Here is a 9,340-nt window from a genome sequence, read left to right as displayed (position 1 = left end):
TGGCACATGCCTTTAATCCCAGCACTTGGGAGGCAGAGGCAGGCAGATTTCTGAGTTCGAGAGTTCGAGGCTAGCCTGGTCTACAGAGTGAGTTCCAGGACAGCCAGGGCTACACAGAGAAACCCTGTCTCAAAACAAACAAACAAACAAACAAACAAACAAAAACTTGACTTTAGCAGTGGGATCCCGGCAGTAGCTGCAGCGGCTCATGTCTTCAATAGCTCTTTCTGTCTCCTTTTCATTTCTGGAAACATGGCCTCTGGTGTGGCGGTCTCTGATGATGTCATCAGGTGTTCAATGACATGAAAGTTCTCAAATCTTCAACACCAGAAGTGAAGAAACCCAAGAAGGCAGTGCTCTTTTGCTAAGTGAAGACAAAAAGAATATCATCCTGGAGGATGGCAAGGAGATCTTAGTAGGAGATGTGGGGCAGACCGTGGATGACCCCTATACCACTTTTGTCAAGATTCTGCCAGATAAGGACTGCCGCTATGCTCTCTATGATGCAACCTATGAGACCAAGGAAAGCAGGAAGGAGGACCTAGGTTACAGAGTGGAGAGAGTGAGGAGGCTGCGTCTGGCTCCCGCTCTCACCGCCATTGCAGTACATTGAGCTCCATAGAGACAGCGCCGGGGCAAGCGAGAGCTGGACGGGCACTGGGCGACTCTGTGCCTCGCGGAGGAAAATCAACTAAACATGGGCAAAGGAGATCCTAAGAAGCCGAGAGGCAAAATGTCCTCATATGCATTCTTTGTGCAAACCTGCCGGGAGGAGCACAAGAAGAAGCACATGGATGCTTCTGTCAACTTCTCAGAGTTCTCCAAGAAGTGCTCAGAGAGGTGGAAGACTATGTCTGCTAAAGAAAAGGGGAAATTTGAAGATATGGCAAAGGCTGACAAGGCTCGTTATGAAAGAGAAGTGAAAACCTACATCCCTCCCAAAGGGGAGACCAAAAAGAAGTTCAAGGACCCCAATGCACCCAAGAGGCCTCCTTCGGCCTTCTTCTTGTTCTGTTCTGAGTACCGCCCAAAAATCAAAGGCGAACATCCTGGCTTATCCATTGGTGATGTTGCAAAGAAGCTAGGAGAGATGTGGAACAACACTGCAGCATATGACAAGCAGCCCTACGAGAAGAAGGCTGCCAAGCTGAAGGAGAAGTATGAGAAGGATATTGCTGCTTACAGAGCTAAAGGAAAACCTGATGCAGCGAAAAGGGGGGTAGTCAAGGCTGAAAAGAGCAAGAAAAAGAAGGAAGAGGAAGATGATGAGGAAGATGAAGAGGATGAGGAAGAGGAGGAAGAAGAGGAAGATGAAGATGAAGAAGATGATGATGATGAATAAGTTGGTTCTAGCGCAGTTTTTTTCTTGTCTATAAAGCAATTAACCCCCCTGCCTGTACACAACTCACTCCTTTTAAAGAAAAAAATTGAAATGTAAAGCTGTGTAAGATTTGTTTTTAAACTGTGCAGTGTCTTTTTTTGTATAGTTAACACACTACCGAATGTGTCTTTAGATAGCCCTGTCCTGGTGGTATTTTCAATAGCCACTAACCTTGCCTGGTACAGTCTGGGGGTTGTAAATTGGCATGGAAATTTAAAGCAGGTTCTTGTTGGCACACAGCACAAATTAGTTATATATGGGGACAGTAGTTTGGTTTCTGTTTTTCTTTTCTTTTGGTTTTATTTTTGGGTTTTTTTTCCATCTTCAGTTGTCTCTGATGCAGCTTATACGAAGATAATTGTTGTTCTGTTAACTGAATACCACTCTGTAATTGCAAAAAAAAAAAAAAATTGCGGCTGTTTTGTTGACATTCTGAATGCTTCTATGTAAATACAATTTTTTTATTAAAAAAAAAAAAAAGAAGGAGGACCTAGTGTTTAATCTTCTGGGCCCCCAGGAATGTACCCCTTAAGAGAAAAATGATCTATGCCAGCTCCAACGATGTCGTCAAAAAGAAGCTGGCAGGAATCAAGAATGAATTACAAGCTAACTGCTATGAAGAAGTCAAGGACCGCTGGCAGAGAAACTAGGTGACAATGCTGTCATTTCCCTGGAGGGCAAACTTGTGAGCCACCTCCAGCCCCCTGTCTGGAGCATCTAGCAGCCTCAGACCTGCTCTTGGGTGTTGCAGGCTGCCCTCTCTCCTGCCAGACTGGAGGGGCTGGGGGGATTCCAGCAGGGGGAGGGCTATCCCTTCACCCCAGTTGCCAAACATACCTCCCATCCTCTGGACTGTCCTTCTCCCACCATCCCTGACGGTTCTGGCCTTCCCAAACTGCTTCGGATTTTCTGATTCCTCTTGGGTTGAAGCAGACCAAGTCCCATCCTAGGCACCCAGTTTGGGGAGGAGCCTGTATTTTTTTAAGGACACCCCTACTCCTCATCCCTCTCCATCCCATGCTGCCAACTTCTAACCACAATAGTGATTCTGTGCTTGTCTGTTTAGTTCTGTGTGAAAATGAAATGTGGAAATGACCCTCCCTGCACCAGCTGGGTGCCCTCCCCTTTCCCTTGATCTTGGCCACTCATGGAAGCAGGACCAGTAAGAGACCTTCTATTTAAAATAAATAAATAAATAAATAAATAAATAAATAAATAAATAAATAATAAAAAGGCTAATTAACAATATGAAAAAAAAGTTGACTTTGCACCCAACCTTGTATTCTAAACCTCATTAGACCCCCAGAGAAAGGCAAATGCTGTAACATTTCAGGGCGTCAGAACATCCACATTGAAGCTGTAGAGGCATGGACTACATAGTTTCCACGGATAGAACTCCAACCAAAATATCAAATTTAAAGGGAAATGATTTGGGTTCATCATGTTTCCAGTAACTTGAAAAAGAACACTCATATATTTTGTCCCAAGCTCTATGCCCAGTATCTTACTTGGATTTTTTATAGTATAAATTTAACAAAAGCTTGCATCGTAGTCATAACTATCACCCCATTTTATCTATGAGATATTGAGGTTTCTAAATCTTAAACAACAAGCCCCAGGTCACAAAACAAATAAGTAACATTGAGCTGTAATTCTCCTGTGCAGACAGTGGCTGCCCTTATGGTGCACTGCCTAGTGTATGACGCAGAAGTTACTCATATATTGGCTAAGAAGCTAAATCAAGGGCTGGAGAGGTGGCTCAGTGGTTAAGAGCACTAGCTGCTCATCCAGAGGTCCTGAGTTCAATTCCCAGTAACGATATAGTGACTCACAACCATCTATAATGAAATCTGATGCCCTCTTCTCTCTCTCTCTCTCTCTCTCTCTCTCTCTCTCTCTCTCTCTCTCTCTGATACTATCTTCTGTTATACATTCAAATAGGGTGCTCATATACATACATACATACATACATACATAAAGCTAAATCAAATGATTCCTAGAATTTCTCAGATTCTGTATGTATTTATGACCATATTCATCTATATAAATACAGTATATACCTATGTCTTGACACATAAAACACATACATATATCACACATGCAATATATAACAAATATATGTGCTTATATTTGTATGTGAACAACTATCTGTATTTATGCCAATATGTGGAGAGAGAATGCTAAACAAAGAAACTCTCACCCAAGGAAAAGGCAAGTAAAATGTAGCCCCTTTGGAATGGAGACATAACTCACATGGATGGACTTCAGTGTTACATTTTCATATATACTTTATTTTTGTTACTCTTCCCTCGTTGCTCTCCACACACTCTTCTCATTCTGTTGTTCGCTTTCCCCTGACTTGTCTTCCTTCTGTGCTCATAATACATATATTTAACTACTCTATTCTCTCTCTCTCTCTCTCTCTCTCTCTCTCTCTCTCTCTCTCTTTCCCCCAATCCTCTCTTAAGTCCTCTGATTTCTATCTCACAGACCCCTTTCAAGTTTTATGCTCTATACCAGTATACATAGGGGATATAGACGTAAAAATTAAATTATTAGTCCTCCTTGCATATGACAGAAGTGTAGCATTTGTCTTTCTGAGTCTTGGATAGTTAGCTTAAGATAACAATTTCTAGTCATGGCACTTTAATTGCAAAATGACATTTTTTTAAAAAAAAAAAGATAGGATAAATCTGTATATGAAGCAAAACATTTTAAATTCTGAAGTGTCTTAAGCTTATAGAAAAATACAAAGAACTACTTAGAAAACAAAGGAATTTTCTGTAAGTCCGTTAATACACCTTGGCATGTTAGAATAGTTTCCCCTATTTGCTTCAGTTTTTTAAGGAAATAAGCCTTACGGTCCTGTGCACCTCCCTGTGAGCCTAGTCCTCTGCTCTAGAATTAAGTACTAAGAATTAAGACAGCTGCCTTCATTCTCAGCTTAGATACTGATGCTGAGATTTCTTACCTCTAGGCCCCAATATACTTTCCATATGCATTAAAAGAAGCCTCTTTTTCAGAAAAATAGTTTGATGTTTTTTCATTATAGGCTCATCATTTCCTTGAAAATGTCAATGAGTCATTCAGATATATGCCCCAAAATGCTCTGAATTTGCTCTCATATGTGGAGCCTAGATTTGTGTGTGTATGTAAATGTGCATATAAATATGTATGTCATGTATTATTATTTATTTATATGCACATGTATATTTGTATGTATGCAACAGATGTGTTTATAGGTCTTTTTACAAGTGGGGGTTATGAGTGTGCAGGAGAGCTTAAGGGAGGTAGTAGCATAGGGAGTTTAACAGAATGATGCAGGAAGACAAGAAAACCAAGCTGTAGTTTTTTGTTGGTATGATAAAACACTATAATCGGAAGTGTTTGGTTTGCATTAGCTTTTTTTTTTTAATGTTGGGGTTTGTTTGTTTGTTTGTTTTGGTGGGTTTTGTTTTTGTTTTTGTTTTGTTTCGTTTTGACTTTACAATTGGAGGAATGCCACTAACTGGGTTGCCTGTATTCGTCTATGAGCCAGTGCCACTTTTTCAGGAATTGCACTATCCACAGGGGTATGAGCCCTCTCATATCAATCCTTTTTTTTTTTAAACTTTATTTATTTATTTATTATAAGTACACTGTAGCTGTCTTCAGACACCCCACAAGAGGGTATCAGATCTCATTGCAGATGGTTGTGAGCCACCATGTGGTTGCTGGGATTTGAACTCATGACCTCTGGAAGAACAGTCAGTGCTCTTAACCACTGAGCCATCTCACCAGCCCCTCATATCAATCCTTAATCAAGAAAATGCTTCATATATTGTCCACTGGTCAAAGTAATGGAAGCATTCTTTTTTCAAGTGAGGTTCCTCTTCTCAGATGACCCTACCTTGTGTCAAGTTGACAAAAACTAAGCAGCACAAAGACTGACTGGAGTAAGGCTGAAAGAGGGTAGGAGATAAAGAGAAAAGGAACCAATAAGAACATAGGATAATGACTGTCTTACTTAGGGTTTTTATTGCTGTGATGAACACCAGGACCAAAAAGTAAGTTGGGGAGGAAAGGGTTTATTTGATTTACACTTCCATATCACTGTTCATCTTCAAAGAAAGTCAGAATAGGAACTCAAGCAGGGCAGAAACCTGGAAGCAAGAGCTAATGCAGAGATCATGTAGAAGTGCTGCTTACTGGCTTGCTCCTCATGGTTTGCTCATTCTGCCTTCTTATAGAACCCAAGACCACTAGCTGAGGGATAATACCACCCACAATAGGCTGGACCCTCCTCCATAGTCACTAACTAAAAAAAATGTCTTACAGCTGGATCTCATAAAGGCATGTCCTCAGCTGAGGCTCCTTCCTCTCTGATGACTCTAGCTTGTGTCAAGTTGATACAAAACCAACCAGTACAATGGCAAATATATTCATGACGAAATAAAATTAAAATCTCTTTCCTCTTCCCGCTAATTGAAGGCTGTTGTACCATAACTTATACAAAACCCCAATTAAGTTTGCACATTGAAAAAACTGTGTTGGTGTTGTTTCTTTGCTTGTTTGCTGCCATCCAAGAGGTCAAGTCTTTCACGATAAGTGTGTACTCTAACAGTGTACTTGACCCCCATTTAAAGTTGTCCTTTTGACCAGCGTTTCAGTTCCCAATAAATTCTGGCCCTGTCTTTCTCTCACTGAAATTCTACCAACACTTTAGGGAATTAATGTTCTCTGTTACCAAAGAGAGAGAAACAAAACAAACAATGTTAACAGGTTTTGTTGACGATATCACTGTTCTGATGTTGGTGTTTCTCATGACAAACTGCAAGGTGATTTGTTTCTTTAAACATTATACATTAAAAATATGCAATGCATATTTTAAATAATATAAATTTATCATAATGTACATATCCTCCAGAAACTTATTATGATAATGACTGCTTATTAAGTTTGCGATTGTCACCATTAATCTCTTACTGTTGCACATCACTGAATAACTATACCACAATTGCTTTATCCATTTTCTTGGACGAATAGTTATCACATTAATAGAGCTGCTATTTATCAGTCTTTGTCAGATATTCAGTTTTTCACTTGTTTATGTGAACAGGTACTGTCACTTGGGCATACATGTTACAAGTGGATTATCAGTTGGACTTTGTGAAGGTTTGAATGAAAACGCCCCCCCCATAGACTCATAGTGGGTGGCAGGCACTATTAGGAGGTATGGCCTTGTTGGAGTGATCATGGGGTTCTCAATGGAGGAGTTAGAGTGAAGACTGAAGGAGCTGAAAGGATTTGTGGCCCCATGAGGAGAGCAACAATACCAACCAACCACAGCTCCCAGGGTCTAAACCACCAGCCTGGGAGCACTTATGGAGGGATCCAGGGCTTTAGCTGAATATAGAAGAGTGGAGGGCCCTGCTGGGCACAGGTGGAAGATGAGATCCTTGACCTCATGAAGGCTGGACGCCCCAGGGGGTGGGAGTTTTGAGGGTGGGGAGGTGGGAGTGGGGGGTAGATAGAGGTTACATCCACAAAGAAGAAGGAGGAGGGGTGAGGGGATTGGGGGTTCCGGGGTGGGTGGGGGATGGGGTAAGGGGACAACATATGAAATGTAAATAAAACATCCAATAAAAAAATTAAAAAAAAAAAAAAAAGAAAATGCCCCCCCCCCATAGACTCATAGTGGGTGGCAGGCACTATTAGGAGGTATGGCCTTGTTGGAGTACATGTGGCCTTGATGGAAAAAGTATGTCACTGAGAGTGGGCTTTGAGGTTTCAAATTCTCAACCCAGTCCCAGTGGCTCACTCTCTCTCTCTCTTACTGCTGTTTGTATCCAGATGTAATACTTTCTGTTCCTTCTCCAGCACCATGTCTGACTGCATGCTACCTTGCTTCCTGCCATGACAACAATGGGCTAAGCCTCTGAAACTGTAAGTCAACTCCAATTAAACACAAGTGGCTGTTGGATTCCCTGGAGCTGGAGTTACAGGAGATTGTGAGCCATTTCTCTAGTGCAAGTAATTACAGTCTTATCATTACTATCTCTGATAGAAATGGTAACAAATATCTGTTTAATATTCTACTTTGCAATCCTTCCCTGCATGACTGAAAATCCATGTTACTGGAAACACAATGACCCAAATCATTTCCTTTTAAATTTGATATTTTGGTTGGAGTTCTATCTTTTGAAATTATATAGTCCATGATTTTGACTTGTTATCTCTGGTTTTTCTTTGTGCTTTGTTCTCCCTTCCTGTACTATTTGCAGCCGCTTGAAATTTCCATCTGATTTCTACTGTAATCATTGATAATTTAGGTATTAGATTTCTATTATCTTTGTGTAGTTTTAAGTGTTCAGGTACTTGTGATTGTCAATGTAGGGGACAAGGTTCTTTCATGTGTCTCATCTCCTCTTTGTTTTGTTTTTTTTTTTTTTGAGGAAGGATTATATGTACCTGAGGATGACCCTGAACTTACCTCACTTCTCATGTCTTGAGATTACAGGTATGTGCAACCATGCCTCATGTGTGTGCTGCTGGGGATAAAACAGGGGCCTTCATGTGTGCTAGGCAAGCACTCTACCAATGAAGTCATACTCGCAGCCTTAAGGTGTACATAAGGCTGGCCTTGAACATGTGATTCTCCTACCTTGTCCTCTTAAGCACTTGCCAAACAATGTGTACCATAACAGCCATCTGGTCTTGTCTTTTGTTTTTTTCTTGTTTGTTTGTTTGAGTTGTTCTTTTGTTTACTTTTTGGTTTTGAGTTTATAATATAAGCCTGCCTCCCCCAGACTCTCCTATAAACCCCCCTTTTCTTCTCTTTCAAGTTCATGTCCTCTTTTATGTTGTTAGTGTGTTTGTGCGTGTGTATGTAATATTCCTAAATATAATCTGCTCAATCTGTATAAAGTTTATATTATTATCATCTATCACGCATGTGCAAAGGTTAGAGGATTATTTGGGAGACTTAGTTCTCTAATTCTACTACTGGGTTTGGAATTGAACTCAGACTGTTAGGCTTGCATGGCAAGACATACCCACTGAGCAATTCTGCCAATTCTAATGTCATTTTTTATTTAGTTTCTATATTTTCTGAAATGATACATGAATGCACGCTGAAAATATACTCACGCTGACTCCCAAAAGAACCCTTAGAGATAGCGGGGCAGTGGTGGCACACGCCTTTAATCCCAGCACTTGGGAGGCAGAGGCAGGTAGATTTTTGAGTTCGAGGCCAGCCTGGTCTACAGAGTGAGTTCCAGGACAGCCAGAACTATACAGAGAAACCCTGTCTTGAAAAACAAAAAACAAAAAACAGAAAAAAAAAGAACCCTTAGAGAAAGGGAATCTGATTTATTATTACACTTATACAAGGAAATATATTTTTTAAAAAAACACCCATTTCTACCGAGATGTGCCTATGGAGGATTTGTTCAATTTGAATAGTTCAAATTGAAATGCATATGGCCTTTCAAAGATATAATATGAGCAAAGAATCTAAACTATCTCGTTCATAATTGGCATACTTATTACATGTTAAAAACTATATTTTTATATATTGGTTAATATAAAATGCATTAGGTAAATGAACATAAACTCTTTCCATTTTTATAAAATGACTAATAAAAATGTAGGTGTCATATGTGACTTGTTAAAGAGAGTCACATTTTTATGTTTTTTTGACAAGTCTGTCAAAAAATGACTTAAACAAGTATAACAGCACATACCTCTTATTCTAGCACTCAGGAAATGGAGCTAAGATCATAAGTTCAAGATTACCCTTGACTATATAGGGAATTTGAAGAAACATTGGTCAATCTCAAAATAACTACACTAAGGATAATAAACCAAGCCAAATAAAACACATCACCAAGATTCCACTTATACAGGGAATAAATCTATAGGGAAAGGAAGCATATCAGTGTTTACTTGATGGGAGGTTGTGATAGTTAATCTTTTTTT

At 39.9% G+C, this 9,340-nt stretch overlaps 1 pseudogene; it reads left to right on the top strand.

The window, feature by feature from the left end:
* Nucleotides 1–252: 252 nt before the first annotated feature.
* LOC114626470 lies at nt 253–2,102 on the top strand (annotated as a pseudogene).
* Nucleotides 2,103–9,340: the final 7,238 nt, after the last annotated feature.

This window comes from Grammomys surdaster, unplaced genomic scaffold (genome assembly GCF_004785775.1).
Source record: "Grammomys surdaster isolate TR1022 unplaced genomic scaffold, NIH_TR_1.0 236, whole genome shotgun sequence".
Lineage (NCBI taxonomy): Eukaryota > Metazoa > Chordata > Mammalia > Rodentia > Muridae > Grammomys > Grammomys surdaster.
This window is presented reverse-complemented; position numbering and strand designations above follow the sequence as displayed.